Source organism: Hyla sarda, chromosome 8 (assembly GCF_029499605.1).
Source record: "Hyla sarda isolate aHylSar1 chromosome 8, aHylSar1.hap1, whole genome shotgun sequence".
Taxonomy (NCBI): Eukaryota; Metazoa; Chordata; class Amphibia; order Anura; family Hylidae; genus Hyla; species Hyla sarda.
In genome coordinates, this window is record NC_079196.1 from 8,938,333 (window position 1) to 8,955,142 (window position 16,810).

Sequence of the window (16,810 nt, forward strand, 5' to 3'; positions counted from 1 at the left end):
GCCGCCCCTGTGAACGTGCCGCCCGAGACCAATGTATCAGCGGGACCCATATAGTGCCGTCCCTGTGAACGTGCCGCCCGAGTCCAGTGGATCAGCGGGACCCATATAGTGCCGCCCCTGTGAACGTGCCGCCCGAGTCCAGTGGATCAGCGGGACCCATATAGTGTCGCCCCTGTGAACGTGCCGCCCCAGTCCAGTGGCGTCCCATCATCCAATAGGAGCGGCGTGCGTAGCGACGTGATGACGGCGACGGAGAGCGTGGATCCCGGGGAAGAAGACGTCCGGAGCATCGGGGACACCACTGGGACGCGGCGACAGCGATGGAGCGACATCCAGGGCACCGGTGACGGGTCCGGAGCGGCGGGGACACGTGAGTATTACCTCCTATACCAGTGGTCTTCAACCTGCGGACCTCCAGATGTTGCAAAACTACAACTCCCAGCATGCCCGGACAGCCAACGGCTGTCCGGGCATGCGGGGAGTTGTAGTTTTGCAACATCTGGAGGTCCGCAGGTTGAAGACCACTGTTGGGTTCAGAATCTTTATTTTTTTAGATTTGGCACCTATAAATTGGGTGCGTCCTATAGGGCGAAAAATACGGTATACAGGCAAGGTTTTTAGCCCCCTCCCCCGCCTGTAAAACTTGTTAGTGGCATAGTGGTATGTCCCATGGGTGGGGGGGAAGGAGTGCACCAATCAGGGGTTTAAAGGGTAGCTCCCACCATCCTATTTTTCTTTTTCTGTCCCTGCCTATTGCCAATCTATCCCTAACCCCCTCCCAGCTTTTAATTTTTATTTTTACTATATTAAAAATGTCTTTTGTCTGCTTGGCAGTGTGCTCACTACCAGGCAGACTTCCCCAGCAGGCACCACGTCACTGATGCCTGCTGGAGGGGGGGGACTTCCGCCCTTAGTTCATCTACACAGGGTGCCTCCAGCTGTTTCATCACTACAACTCCCAGCTTGCCCTGACATCTATTGGCTGTCAGGGCATGCTGGGAGTTGTAGTATTGAAACAGATGGAGGCACCCTGTGTAGATAAACTATTAGTTACATGCGGTTCCCATTGACTTTCATGTTAAAAATAACGTATACGTTTCAATACGGTTTTTCACCTCGACCAAAAATCGTGGTAGGCTAAGGTTTTGGGTATGGGGAAAAAAACAACCTGATGCATCTTTTGGCGTACGGTTTTCAATGGAGAGTCAATGCATACGGGTCTCAATACGGTTCTGTACGGTTTTCAAATTGAAAATGTATACGGGAGATGTATTGCAAAAACGTTGTGTGAACCCGGCCTAACTCACTGCGCCAAATTTACAAAAAGGTGCAAGTCGGGCTATAAATTTTCAAAAATGACTGTCATATGGGTGAATTTACCCACCTTACTGGTGAGTGTTACAGGAAGCTCTTTCAGAGGTATTTTTCACCGTATAAGACGCACTTTTTCTTCCCCAAAACTGGGGCGGAAAAATTGGTGCGTCTTATACGGCGAATACACCCCTATCGCGGCGATCCCTGCGGCCATCAACGTCCGGGACCCGCGGCTAATACAGGACATCACCGATCGCGATCACACCCTGTCGGTCCAGCTAAGACATTAGAGAGAGTGTGATGGTAAAAGGGTTAAGGCCACCAGACCTCTGGGTATCCACTACTAGTCTCAGTAAGTCACCAAATTAACCCTTAGATAAACATGTTTCCACCAGAGCTGCCTTCATAAAGGTGAGCTCCTATATTTAGAGATCAAAGACTAGAGCTGATTAATTAAACATTTAATCTGATAAAAGGTATCACAGTGCATTATATATATATATATATATATATATATATAAATACAGAAACAAATGACATACAGGTATAAAAATATATAAAAGAGTTTGGCAAGACAAGTTCAGCAAACAAAAGATGAAGTTCTTACAGCATGATGGTATAGCCGTCCTTCAGTGAGTTCCAGCTGTTCTTAGGATGGTCTTGTCAGCTTATTGCACAGCATTTAACACCCTGAGTCTAGCACTGTTTAAATATTATATCTGCTTTCTTGGGAGGGAGACTCCATTCCCCCCCCCCCCTCCCCTCTGATCCCACCAGGGGGTCTTCTCTCTTCCTGACCCCTTATCTGTTTGATTATATGATGGGACCAGAGTGCATGACTTCCAAGGAGATACAGTGGTCCCTCAAGTTACAATATTAATTGGTTCCAGGACGACCATTGTATGTTGCAACCATTGTATGCTGAGACCATAACTCTATGGAAACCTGGTAATTGGTTCTGAAGCCACCAAAATGTCATCCAAAAATAGGAAAAAGTGAGAATTAAAGAAAAATAAGTAGATAACTAATATAGATAAAGCAAATCCTCACATATAAAAGTAATAAAGATCTGCTGGGAGCTGTAATCACTGTCTATGTCAGCGTTTCCTAACCAGGGTGCCTCCAGCTGTTGCAAAACTACAACTCCCAGCATGCCCGGACAGCCAAAGGCTGTCCGGGCATGCTGGGAGTTGTAGTTTTGCAACAGCTGGAGGCACCCTGGTTGGGAAACGCTGGTCTATGTAGAGGATAGGAGCTTCTTCAGGGTCCTGTACAGTACACGCAATGTCCTAAAAAAGTAAAATGGAACCGCCCTCACCTGATGTCCAAAGGAGCAGCTAACCCTGCACAGGTAAAGAGTACAGAACATGTAATACCTCCCTGTACTATAGGGGGCGCTACCAGACACCAGTCAGTGCATACACTTCAGTAATACAGGTAACGAGTACAGAACATGTAATACCTCCCTGTACTGTAGGGGGCGCTACCAGACACCAGTCAGTGCATACACTTCAGTAATACAGGTAAAGAGTACAGAACGTGTAATACCTCCCTGTACTGTAGGGGGCGCTACCAGACACCAGTCAGTGCATGCACTTCAGTAATACAGGGGTTTTACCAGTGAATGCCCATTCTGATTGGTCAGTTCTTCCGGCCATTGACACGTTTCGCAGATCTGGACTGTCCGTAGCATTGTATGATGAGTCTGGTTTCAAGTTACAATGGTCCAGAAAAGACCATTGTATGTTGAAACTATTGTATGTTGAGGCCATTGTAAATTGAGGGATCACTGTACAAACAAACAGCCAGACCCCCAATAAAATGCAATACACAAAACACAGTCTGAATGACCTCTCACCCATGTCCTGGACAATCCATCACACACAGTTATAATTATAATACACATATAGGATTTTAATAATCAGGCCTTGGGCCTCTCCAGGCTGATAGATCTGTCTCCATTAACCCTCTATTTCTCCCTGACGCGATAATCCATCTCCATTTTGATGCAGGCTTCCTTTCCTGTGTTGGACAGTGAAATTATATTGTTGGAGGATAAGACTCCAGCGAAGCATTTTGCCATTGTTACCGGACACTCGGTCCAACCAATGTAGAGGGTTGTGATCAGTTATGACAGTAAAATCCCTGCCGTACAGGTATGGATGTCATTTCTGCAAAGCCCAGACCACCGCTAGACATTCCTTCTCTATGACCGCATAGGCCACTTCTCTAGGCAATCGCTTCCTACTCAGGTAGAGTATGGGGTGTTCTTCTCCATTGGAGTTTACTTGGCTAAGAACAGCCCCCAGACCAAAATTGGACGCATCTGTTTGTACCACAAACCTCCTACTGAAATCTGGGGCCTGGAGGACCGGAGAGTTGGACAGTGCAGTCTGGAGGGCAATGAAGGACTTATCACAATCCTCAGTCCAGGTCATTTGCTTGGACACCTTCTTTTTTGTCAAGTCTGTGAGAGGTTTTGCTATCTTACTATAATCTGGGACAAATCTACGATAATACCCTGCGGTCCCCAAAAAGGACATGACCTGTTTTTTGGTCTTAGGAATTGGCCAGGCCATTATAGACTCCACCTTACTGGGCTCGGGGCGTAGGGACCCTCCTCCTACCCTGTGTCCTAGATACTGCACTTCTGTCATGCCAACTTGACACTTTTCGGGTTTTAGCCTCAGCTATTTGCTGCACCACCTTGCCCAGGTGACTCAGGTGCTCCTCCCAGGTCTTGCTGAATATGGCAATATCATCTAAGTATGCCACGGCGTATTCCCTGTGGCCCTCTAGCAGCTGATCAACCAGTCGTTGGAAAGTGGCTGGGGCATTTTTCATCCCAAAGGGCATCACACAGCACTCAAACAACCCAAAGGGAGTCATAAAGGCCGACCGCTCCTGGGCCTCTGGGGTCATAGGGATCTGCCAGTACCCTCGGCTTAAATCCATGATAGTCACATATTGGGAACCTGCTAGCTGATCACGTAGTTCATCTATTCTGGGCATAGGGTAAGCATCAAAGGTAGTCACAGCATTTAACCTTCGGTAATCCACACAGAACCTAGTGGATTTGTCTTTTTTGGGCACCAGCACCACTGGGGAGGCCCAGGGGCTTTTTGACTTCTTAATTACCCCTAACTTCAACATGTCCTCAATCTCCTTGTGTATATGGGACTTTACCTCTGGGGATACCCGGTAGGCTACCTGTCTTAGCGGTGGCTGGTCCCCCGTATCAACATGGTGGGTGGCTAGAGTAGTTCGCCCTACCCTCCCCGTAAAGGTGGCACTGAAGGGGCCTAGTACCTGATTAAGCTGCCTCCTCCTGTGGATTGATCTTCACATCCTGAAGGGATCCCTGGCTCTTAGCTTCCTCCACTAGGTCCAGTAGGGGATCACTACCCTTCCTCTGGTGCACTGCATACACTGAGTACCACCTTCTCAGGGTCATAGTATGCCATATTAATGTGGTACTGTCTCTGCCTCTGACCTTTCTCATCAAGGGCTACTACATATGTGGTGGGTTCTAGGCGCTGCAGAATGGGGAAGGGACCCTCCCAGGCAGCCTGCTACTTATTCTGCCTGATGGGGTTCAGAACCATTCCCTTCTGTCCCACTTCATAGACCCGGTCCCTTGCATTGTGATCATACCAGTACTTCTGCCTGGACTGTGCTGCTGTGAGGTTGTCATGTAACAGCCCAGTCAATGTCGGCATCCTGTCCCTGAACTTCAGAACATACTCCACCACAGAAGTCTCAGGGGCAGGTAGCCCCCCTTCCCATTCTCCCCTAACTAAATCTAGGGGTCCCCGCACTTTGCGACCATACAATAACTCAAAGGGCGAGAAACCTGTAGACTCTTGGGGCACCTCCCTGTAAGCAAATAACAAATACTTTCCCCAGTCTCTACCATTTGTTTGGGGGGGGGGGGGGGGGGTATTTTCTTGCTACCAAATGCTGTACATTCACTACATTCACCTTCTTACAGAGACTTTCCATGAGATTGGACATGAACTGGGGGCCCCCACCCTGCAGAATATACTGATCAGTGCATCTGCCACCTTATCTGCCCGGACAGAGGATAAGGCAACAGCCTCAGGGTACCTAGTTGCATAATCCACCACAGTGAGAATAAATGGTTTCCCTGTGCTGCTGGGTATAGCTAGAGGCCCCACAATATGCACTGCCACTCGTTCAAAGGGTACAGATATGACTGGTAGGGGCACTAGGGGAACACAAGTTACATCCCCAGATTTACCCACCCTCTGGCAGACCCGACAAGATCTACAATAATTGGCAACAGCAGTACCCATACCTGCCCAATAGAAATTGTGTGCCAACCTGGACTTTGTCTTGGCCACTCCCAAATGTCCTGCCAGGGGGGTCTCATGGGCCAACCTCAGCAGCTCTTTCCTGGGCTGCCTAGGAACCACTAACTGCCTTTCTCTCTCCTGGGCCCCTAGCATGCCTTTGGAAAGGGACTTCCAGTACAAGATATCATTTTCCCAATATACCCGATGCCCATCTGTGTCAACACCTGTATGTTCAGCACGTTGTCTCAGCCCTTCAAGGGAAGGATCACTGCGCAGAGCTTCCTGGAAATGCTCATTTCCCTCCCCCATCTCGTGGTATCAGGGAGCACATTTCCCCCAGGTGAACTAGCATCTCCACCTTCCTCTGCTGGGGCTTGCAAGTCACACAGCTTGCCCCTTGCATCACCATCCTCCCTTCCTGTTAAAGCTGCAGCCCTGGCACGGTGCTGACACATTACCACTGCCACCATTGGTATGCCTCCCTGGGGTTTACCTTCCTCCCCCTCAGTTCCAGACATAACAATGTTACAGGCATCATACACAGGGCTATCACTCCTTCCCTCCCCCTCCTTAGGCTCACAGGATTGGCACGCCAACCCCCCCCCAGCCCATCTCCACTAGGTTTTGGCATTGGCAATGCATTGTCACCACATTTTACAATACACCCCATTCCACTTTTGGAAAACATTACTGGTTCAGTCACAGGCAAACAATTATCAATCCCCTGCACTCCCTCCCAGTTACCACATTTCGCAGTGTCTCCCAAAGTCTTGCACAGTACCTCAGAATGAACAGGGCTCTCTCCTAGCCCATCCGATGTGCAGGTAGTGTCCCCTGGAGCATAATGACAGAGCATCAGACCCAAATCATTCCCCAGCAGAACATTAACAGGGATGTTGTTACGCCTAGCGCTCCGGGTCCCCGCTCCTCCCCGGAGCGCGTACGGCGTCTCTCTCTCCGCAGCGCCCCGGTCGGTCCCGCTGACCGGGAGCGCTGCACTGTCATGGCCGTCGGGGATGCGATTCGCACAGCGGGACGCGCCCGCTCGCAAATCGCATCCCAGGTCACTTACCCGTTCCCGTCCCCTGCTGTCATGTGCTGGCGCGCGCGGCTCCGCTCTCTAGGGCGCGCGCGCGCCAGCTCCCTGAGACTTAAAGGGCCAGTGCACCAATGATTGGTGCCTGGCCCAATTAGCTTAATTGGCTTCCACCTGGTCCCTGACTATATCTGACCTCCTCCCATGCACTCCCTTGCCGGATCTTGTTGCCATTGTGCCAGTGAAAGCGTTTCCTTGTGTGTTCCTAGCCTGTGTTCCAGACCTCCTGCCGTTGCCCCCGACTACGATCCTTGCTGCCTGCCCCGACCTTCTGCTACGTCCGACCTTGCTTCTGTCTACTCCCTTGTACCGCGCCTATCTTCAGCAGTCAGAGAGGTTGAGCCGTTGCTAGTGGATACGACCTGGTCACTACCGCCGCAGCAAGACCATCCCGCTTTGCGGCGGGCTCTGGTGAATACCAGTAGTGACTTAGAACCGATCCACTAGCACGGTCCACGCCAATCCCTCTCTGGCACAGAGGATCCACTACCTGCCAGCCGGCATCGTGACAGTAGATCCGGCCATGGATCCCGCTGACGTCCCTCTGCCTTATATCTCTGATATCACCACGGTGGTCGCCCAGCAATCCCGACAGATCGCCCATCTAACCCACCAGCTGTCGGAAGTATTCACCATTGTGCAGCAACTTCAGTCGCAACTTCAGCAGCAATCATCTCCTCCGCCAGCTCCTGCACCCCTTCCGCAGCGAGTGGCCACTCCTAGCCTCCGCCTGTCCTTGCCGGACAAATTTAATGGGGACTCTAAGTTTTGCCGTGGCTTTCTTTCGCAATGTTCCCTGCATTTGGAGATGATGTCGGATCAGTTTCCTACTGAAAGGTCTAAGGTGGCTTTCGTAGTCAGCCTTCTGTCTGGAAAAGCCCTGTCATGGGCCACACCGCTCTGGGACCGCAATGACCCCGTCACTGCCTCTGTACACTCCTTCTTCTCGGAAATTCGAAGTGTCTTTGAGGAACCTGCCCGAGCCTCTTCTGCTGAGACTGCCCTGCTGAACCTGGTCCAGGGTAATTCTTCCGTTGGCGAGTACGCCATACAATTCCGTACTCTTGCTTCTGAACTATCCTGGAATAATGAGGCCCTCTGCGCGACCTTTAAAAAAGGCCTATCCAGCAACATTAAAGATGTTCTGGCCGCACGAGATACTCCTGCTAATCTGCATGAACTCATTCATCTAGCCACTCGCATTGACATGCGTTTTTCTGAGAGGCATCAAGAGCTCCGCCAGGAAAAAGACTTAGATCTCTGGACACCTCTCCCACAGTCTCCATTGCAATCTGCGCCTAGGCCTCCCGCCGAGGAGGCCATGCAAGTGGATCGGTCTCGCCTGACCCTGGAAGAGAGGAATCGCCGTAAGGAAGAGAATCTTTGTCTGTACTGTGCCAGTACCGAACATTTTTTGGTGGATTGCCCTATCCGTCCTCCACGTCTGGGAAACGCACGCTCGCACCCAGCTCTCGTGGGTGTGGCATCTCTTGATGCTAAGTCGGCTTCTCCACGTCTCACGGTGCCTGTACGGATTTCTTCTTCAGCCAGCTCTTCCCTCTCAGCCGTGGCCTGCCTGGACTCTGGTGCCTCTGGGAATTTTATTCGGGAGTCCTTGGTGAATAAATTCTGCATCCCGGTGACCCGTCTTGTCAAGCCACTCCACATTTCCGCGGTCAACGGAGCCAGGTTGGATTGCACCGTGCGTTTCCGCACGGAGCCCCTCCTAATGTGCATCGGACCTCATCATGAGAAAATTGAGTTTTTGGTCCTCTCCAATTGCACTTCTGAAATTCTCCTTGGACTACTCTGGCTTCAACACCATTCCCCAACCCTGGATTGGTCCTCAGGGGAGATCAAGAGCTGGGGTACCTCTTGCTTCAAGGACTGCCTTAAACCGGTTCCCAGTACTCCCTGCCGTGACCCTGTGGTTCCTCCTGTATCCGGTCTCCCTAAGGTCGTTATGGACTCTGCCCGCCTTAAGAAGTGCCTCTCCCCCCCTCCCAGTCCAGTCAGTCAAGCCTCGGTGCCTCCTCGTGGCCCTCGTCCTGGTGTCACACTGCCCCGTGCCAGGCCTCGCCCTCTGCCCTCCCTCCCCATTCCCACTCCTGCTGTACTGCCTGCCGTTGAGGAATCCCTCCATCCTTTCCCGGTGTCCTCATCCCGGGGGGGGCAGTTACCGGACAAAGAGAAGGGGAGACCTAAGGGGGGGGGGGTACTGTTACGCCTAGCGCTCCGGGTCCCCGCTCCTCCCCGGAGCGCGTACGGCGTCTCTCTCTCCGCAGCGCCCCGGTCGGTCCCGCTGACCGGGAGCGCTGCACTGTCATGGCCGTCGGGGATGCGATTCGCACAGCGGGACGCGCCCGCTCGCGAATCGCATCCCAGGTCACTTACCCGTTCCCGTCCCCTGCTGTCATGTGCTGGCGCGCGCGGCTCCGCTCTCTAGGGCGCGCGCGCGCCAGCTCCCTGAGACTTAAAGGGCCAGTGCACCAATGATTGGTGCCTGGCCCAATTAGCTTAATTGGGTTCCACCTGGTCCCTGACTATATCTGACCTCCTCCCATGCACTCCCTTGCCGGATCTTGTTGCCATTGTGCCAGTGAAAGCGTTTCCTTGTGTGTTCCTAGCCTGTGTTCCAGACCTCCTGCCGTTGCCCCCGACTACGATCCTTGCTGCCTGCCCCGACCTTCTGCTACGTCCGACCTTGCTTCTGTCTACTCCCTTGTACCGCGCCTATCTTCAGCAGTCAGAGAGGTTGAGCCGTTGCTAGTGGATACGACCTGGTCACTACCGCCGCAGCAAGACCATCCCGCTTTGCGGCGGGCTCTGGTGAATACCAGTAGTGACATAGAACCGATCCACTAGCACGGTCCACGCCAATCCCTCTCTGGCACAGAGGATCCACTACCTGCCAGCCGGCATCGTGACAGATGTCCTCAGAGACCCCCACCTCCCGCAAACCTTGGCCTGTACCCCAATCCAGGTACACACGGGCCATGGGCACAGCAGGCCGCACACCTCCAATTCCTTTTAAAGCCATGGTTCTTCCAGGGATGATGTCCTCTGTATCCACCACTTCAGGCCGCACCAAGGTAAATGAGGCTCCAGAATCTCACAAACCCACTGTCACCCGGTCACCCAGTTACACTCTGCAGGTTATCCGCTCTTTTCTCCACCGCTCCGGACACCAGAAGAACGGCTGTGTATCCTCCAGCTACTGGTGGAGAATTCTTTTTGTTGGGGCAAGTGGCACTCAAGTGCCCAATATTGTTGCATCTGTAACATCGGCGGGTGTCCCCCTGACCCAATGTGGCTCCTGATGCTTTTCGGAATGATGGCAAGAATTTCCCGGCTGACCTGGTGGTGCTTTGTGGTTGTGTGGCTCCCCTCCAGGTACTTGCTCCAGCTTGTGCAGATCCACGCTTTGCTGCTGGCGCCCGGTTGTTGGCAAAGTCATCTCCTAGTTCTGCTGTTTCCATGGCTGTCTTAGGTTTGCGGTAAAAAAGTCCACTCTCTGGCTTCAAAGCTCCGTGTTTGGAGAAACTGATCCAGGACCATCAAGTCCTCCAGGGCCTCATAGGTAGTGACTTGTAGGCCCCCAGTCCATTGCCTGAATGCAGTCCTTAGCTGACCTGCATGCTGAGTGCAGCTTTCTGTGGCGCTTTGCTGCAAAGTCCGAAACTTTTTCGGATAAGCCTCTGGAGTCAGATTAAAACTTTTTAGCAGGGCAGATTTTAATGCCTCATAGTCCTGGTCACTTTCAGAGGGAAGCGAAGAAAACACATCCAGAGCTTTCCCTCGCAGCCTTGGGGTTAGATATCGTCCCCACTGTTCCTTAGGTAGATAAAACTGCCGGCAAACCTTTTCAAATCCCCTCAGGAACACATCCAGATCACCATCTTTCTCCAACATGGCGAAATGTTCCAAGCGGGGTTTGTGGTCTCCTTGATCCTGCACATCACTCCGTGCGGATGAAGCATCCCCTCTCAGCCTCAGAACCTCCAGTTCATGCCTTCGCTGGGCCTCTCTCTCTGTGGCTCGTGCCTGGGCCTCTCTCTCTGCGGCTTGTGCCTGGGCCTCTCTCTTTGCGGCTCGTGCCTGGGCCTCTCTCTCTGCAGTTTGGTACTGGAGAAGCAGTTGGAGTTTCATATTGGCATCCACATTCCCAAGGTGTTGTAAGGCAGTCCGCATATAAGAGTCCAAGGCCTCATGTGGCGACTGTCCTGATGTTGTATTCCCCAGGAGATATCAGTCCTTGGATGGCAGTTCCAGCTGTAGGACTTTGCCTCATGTCACTCAGCTCTTCTGCACGGGCATCATACTCCACAAGATCAGCAATAAGTTGTTCCTTGTTCTTTCCTGCAGTAGGGATCTCCTTTTCTTGGCACATTAGCTCCAATGCAGGCTTGGACTGCTTGCGATATGCCTCCATATTTCCGAGATGAGACAGAGGAGGTAAAACAGGAGATGGGGAGGACAGAACTGTCTTGCACTCTTTTTGTATGTCTTTTAAACCAGCACTGAGCTCTGTCTTTGGAATTTACACACAAGAAGATGTATGCATTTTCTTTTTTAGTGCTAAGATTTCCTTACAGGTAAAATGCAGCAAGCACTAAAAATCTCTAAATATATCCCGACGCTGCCACCAGTTGTCACGATCACACCCTATCGGTCCAGCTAAGACGCTAGAGAGAGTGTGATGGTGCAAGGGTTAAAGGGGTACTACGGTGAAAACAAACTGTTCCGAACGCTGGAGCCAGCACCAGGAGCTTGTGACGTCATAACCCCGCCCCCTCAGTGCAAGTCTATGGGAGGGGGCGTGACAGTCATCCCGCCCCCTCCCATAGACTTGCATTGAGGGGGCGGGGCATCGTGAGGGGGCAGGGCTATGACATCACAAGCTCTCGGCGCCAGCACCAGCGTTCGGAACAGTTTGTTCAAAACGCTAAGCAGCGGAGTACCCCTTTAAGTTCATTTGCCGGCATTTATCATTGTAGGTGTAAGTGAAGCATTTATCATTATAGGTGTAAGTGAAGCATTTATCATTGCAGGTGTAAGTGAAGCATTTATCATTGTAGGTGTAAGTGAAGCATTTATCATTGTAGGTGTAAGTGAAGCATTTATCATTGTAGGTGTAAGTGAAGCATTTATCATTGTAGGTGTAAGTGAAGCATTTATCATTGTAGGTGTAAGTGAAGCATTTATCATTGTAGGTGTAAGTGAAGCATTTATCATTGTAGGTGTAAGTGAAGCATTTATCATTATAGGTGTAAGTGAAGCATTTATCATTGTAGGTGTAAGTGAAGCATTTATCATTGTAGGTGTAAGTGAAGCATTTATCATTGTAGGTGTAAGTGAAGCATTTATCATTGTAGGTGTAAGTGAAGCATTTTTCTAGACCTTTTTTTTTGTGTGCTGGTAATGTGTAGGAGCCCCAAATCTATTATATGGTCACAGAGCATTTGATACATTTTGCACAGGTCACATTTTCTGAAATTTCTCTCTTCACATTCACCAAAAAGCTAAGTCTGGGCTGGTGTAGTTTTAGAGACTTTTCAGTGGCTTTTCGCCTTTTTTGTGCCTTTTCCCAAAAAATCGCAGTTTATAAAACCCTTCGATATCGTGTATTGCCAAAATCAGTGGATTGCAACTCAAAATCTGCAGAAATGTGTAAATCAAAAGGGGCAAAAAAAACCTGCTTGTGCCTTTTTCATTGTCATTGTCAGCCATTGTCTCCAAGAGGGAAGTGATCATTTTCAACAGAGAGAAGAAGGCGGAACAAGGACCTCTCTGCAATATGTGGTGAGCCACAGGGTCTGAGGTGAGGTGTAAGGGGCAGATGGTGTTGCCCAGGGATAGATGGTATTAACCCCTTCGTGTTCGTGATGCCAGGGCGTGGTTTTCCTATATAACCACTTGAAGATAGCACCGCTAGGCCAAGATCAGGCAGGCACAATAAAGAGTCCAAGGCCAGGTTAAGGGTAACGGTACCTTTTACTGAGGTTAGACAGATGGTACAATCTATACAGTTCAGCCAGTAACCCAGAGAGGGGACCAGTGACACAGGGGACCTCGCTGGCTTGCTGGGACTTGCAGTAGGTAGACTGACTGATAATATAGGCCACGGTGACTAAACAGTAGACTTGACTTGACTGACTTGATGACTGACTATTAGAAGACTTGAGCCTACTTGCAATTGACAGGTGGCTGCAGACTTTAGGCTTGAGGCCTCCAATGGCGACACAGGGACTGGGACAGATGACTGGGACCTCAGCAGGAAATTAAGAGATAAAAGAGAGAGATTGCAGCTCCTCCCTTCCTTATATAGGGGGCTGTGCAAGGAGCCTATAGGTTACCAGCGAGGTCACATGGTCACTGGGTTGTCTGGGTAACAATCATATGACTTAAACATGTGACATAATCATGTGACTAACAATACAGGACCTTTACTCTTCCATGTGAAAACTTATATACACAGGGGAGACACTGCAGGGGAGCCCCGGGGACAAATAGGGAATCAACCTGACAGGACTGTAGGACCGTATCCCGTACCGGGACACCACAAATATAATAAGCTCAATGTTGACCCCCGCTCGGAGTTGGTGCTGCTTGGCAGGGACTTCATGAGATGTTTTCCCACCACGTTCTTTCAGGTATCGTCTCACAAAACCAAAGTGATGAGAGGAAAGAAAAGTCTACATATTGCACCAAAGTGCGCCAACCTGACTGCATTATATTGGAATTGCACAAGAAGTTCGAGTTCTTAAAGGGGTACTCCGCCCCTAGACATCTTATTCCCTATCCAAAGGCTCAAAGGTGTCCAAGCTGCGGTGTTAGGGTGCGTTCACACTACAGAATGAACGCTGAATCTCCACTCGCGGAATCCAGCAGCCTGGCAGTCCCACGATCTCCCTGCTGCACCCGGTGTTCGTTTAGAGCGTCGGGTGCAGCGCCGGAGGCTCATGACATCACTGTCACGCCCCCTCAATGTAAGTCTACATCGCCAGTCTACATCGCCAGTCATCCGGCATATCTGGGGTGCCGCAGCCAAGATTGCGGGGGTCCCCAGCAGCTTCGGATAGGGGATAAGATGTCTAGGGGTGGAGTACCCCTTTAAAGTTGTTTCACGGAATCCTAGTGTCCCGGGGTCTCATTCCTGTATTAAAGGGGTACTCCCGTGGAAACCTTTTTTTTTTTTAAATCAACTGGTGCCAGACAAACAGATTTGTAAATCACTTCTATTAAAAAATCGTAATCCTTCCAGTACTTTTTAGGTACTACAGAGAATTCCAAAAAAGAAATGCATTTCCTCTGATGTTATGACCACAGTGCTCTTTGCTGACCTCTGCTGTCCATTTTAGGAACTGTCCAGAGCAGCATATGTTTGCTATGGGGATTTTCTCCTGCTCCGGACAGTTCCTAAAATGGACAGCAGAGGTCAGCAGAGAGCACAGTGCTCATGACATCAGAGGAAATACATTTCTTTTTTGGAATTCTCTTTAGTATACAACCAGTAAAAAGTACCTCTTTAAGGGAACAATTCCGGGACAAAATTCAAGTTGAGTGAGAAGGAACACCCGGAGGGCCAGGTCTGAGGGCCCCTGAGATCCCGGCAGGCATCACTAGAGGGCAGTAGTGCTATATGGGGGATCTGCTGGATAAGAAGACACTAGTGTTATGACTGGCACATGGTCAGGGGCCCCGCTGTGGAGGTTACCTCTCTGCTCGCTGCGATCTAAACCAATGAAAAATGAATGGCGCCCAGCAACGCTACGGCAGCGCCCCCAGATAGGACAGGGACCGCGGGGTCAGGAGAAGCCTCGGCAGCGTCCCGGGATGGCAGGCATTGTCGGTTTCCAGATGCTTTGACGTCTTTGTGCGCAGCATAAGGAATGCAGAAGTCTTCATGCTGTATTATGGTGAATGTGCCTCTCCCAGGCAGGAGCGTACGGCCTCTCGCGGCTCCGGCGCTCTCCACTTTCATCGTTCAGTCAGCACTTTCTGCTCCATTTGAACTCTTACATACTCTCCATTGTGCTGGCACATTCTGAGGGTTTTCTTCAGATTTTACCAGGTTGAGGGGATCTGGACTCCTGCCAGACGCCATTATTCGCTGTCAGCGTGTAAACGTTTATTTACATCAAGCGTTGCGGTGGCAGAGAGGTCACCACTCACTTACAATACGACTGACGTGCGCAGCCCGGGTGAGCGACAAAGTCAGCGCCGGCATATTCCCTTAAAGGGGAAACGTTAGATTTCAGATATAAGGAGCACCGCACCCTATGGCCAACGTCTTCTGCTTCAGCTGCCATATGCACAAAGCCAGAACCAATAAGCCTCTGTGCCTTTGTGATAGCCTGGGGGATGTAGGGTATATGGGGTGTAGCTGTGCGGTGACTAAAGGGTGCTTGTTAACCCTTGCTATTTGTGACGCCAGGGTGAGGGCTCCTCTGCAATGCTTGTCCTACCGCCACCCTTCCCACAACCGGAGAGTTTGCTGAAAACAGTCGGAACTTTACTGAAGATTTTATGCAAGCTTCATAACCGGAACAGTCTCTATACATGCAAAGTCTCTCAGAGATTGACAGTGGTCGGGACCTTAACGTTTTAAAGTCCGTAGACTAATCTGCGCTGTTCCACTGGATTAAGGAGATTTAGTTTCGGTCCAGTAGTCACGCTAGCTTTAGCGGGGATTTAGTTTAGAACTCACGTTTTAGTCTTATGCTGAGGCCGGCAGGCTTCTGGCCTAGCTTGTCTTTGAAAGTTGCGCAGATCCGTCCTGGTAGTACGGCATCCGTGAGAGCAGCAACCCAAGATAGTGATCATTGGCTACAGCTCCCTTGTATGGGCAGGGGCTGGACAATTGGTCAAATACTTCTGTCAATCATCTTTACACAGTGTTATGGGTAACATGTGACCCAAGGACCTCCAAAGGTCCTCCAACATACCATAGAGGAATTAACATGGTCACATGACCGAAGGTCCTGCGACGCTAACAAGGTAAGTACTAATATGCATTATATTAAGTATACACATTATTAAATATATACACATAAACACTATAGAATTAGCGTAGAAGGAGGCGACTGGGGGACCCTCCTGAACATAGGAACACTGACTTTGGGGACCACCACACAAGGTACGGTATGCAATACGGTACCGGGACATCACACCTTCATCTACAGTGAAGGAATGTGATGTCACAACTAAGTGGAGTGACATCACTCATAACCAAAGGATAGGGGATAAGATGTCTGATCACTGGGGTCTGATGGCTGCACCCAGCCATGCCATAGCATAGCATTGATCAGTGTAACAGGCGCTCTACTGCGCAGGCATGGAGCAGTAGATCGCCGATCAGATGACCAGGAGGCAGGTGAGGACCCTCTCATCATCCAGTAAGCTGATCGGGACATCGCGATTATGTCACGATATTCTCAATCAGCTCCGCTAAGCTGCCAGGACAGTTTCACTTTCATTTGAGACATCACGATCAACTTTGATCACGGTGTCTAAAGGGTTAATGGCCGTCATTGGCCTGATCGTCGGTGCCCGGAATCAGCCATGGGTCCTGGCTGCCCATAGCAACCGGGACCCACGGGGCTTTAACCCGTTCTCCGCTAGTGAGAACAGTTTAAACCCTGTTAACGGAACCAGGGCATACAGGTACGCCCTTGGTCCTTAAGTACCAGGGTCCAAGGGCGTACCTATACGCCCTTGGTTCTGGATGGGTTAAAGGTATACTCTGCTGCTGGATATCTTATCCCCTATCCAAAGGATAGGGGCAGGCCTGGTGCAAGAATTTTTGCCACCCTAGGTGAAAGCTCATTTTGCCACCCCTTGACCTTACCCACTGGCTCCACCCTTTGAAACGCCCCCACCTTACTACTGGGGTGACACACTGTAACAAACCTCCTAATGTAATTACCTTACTACTGGGGTAACACACTGTAACAAACCTCCTAATGTAATTACCTTACTACTGGGATAACACACTGTAACAAACCCCCTCCTCATGTACAGTGGGACAAAAAAGTATTTAGTCAGCCACCAAGTTCTCCCACTTATAAAGGTGAGAGGCTGT

At 50.5% G+C, this 16,810-nt stretch overlaps 1 protein-coding gene across 2 annotated transcripts in view; it reads left to right on the top strand.

Moving 5' to 3' along the window:
- LOC130284412 (uncharacterized) overlaps window positions 1–16,810 on the top strand; it is a 47,321-nt gene that overhangs the window by 13,052 nt on the left and 17,459 nt on the right. The window contains exon 1 of one of the 2 annotated variants that reach the window (XM_056534734.1): window positions 3,552–3,747. The exons of the other annotated variant lie outside the window; for it this stretch is intronic. The gene's annotated coding sequence lies outside the window, so the exon portion shown is untranslated. Of the gene's footprint in view, window positions 1–3,551; window positions 3,748–16,810 lie in introns of those variants that run through there. 2 annotated transcript variants of the gene reach the window in all.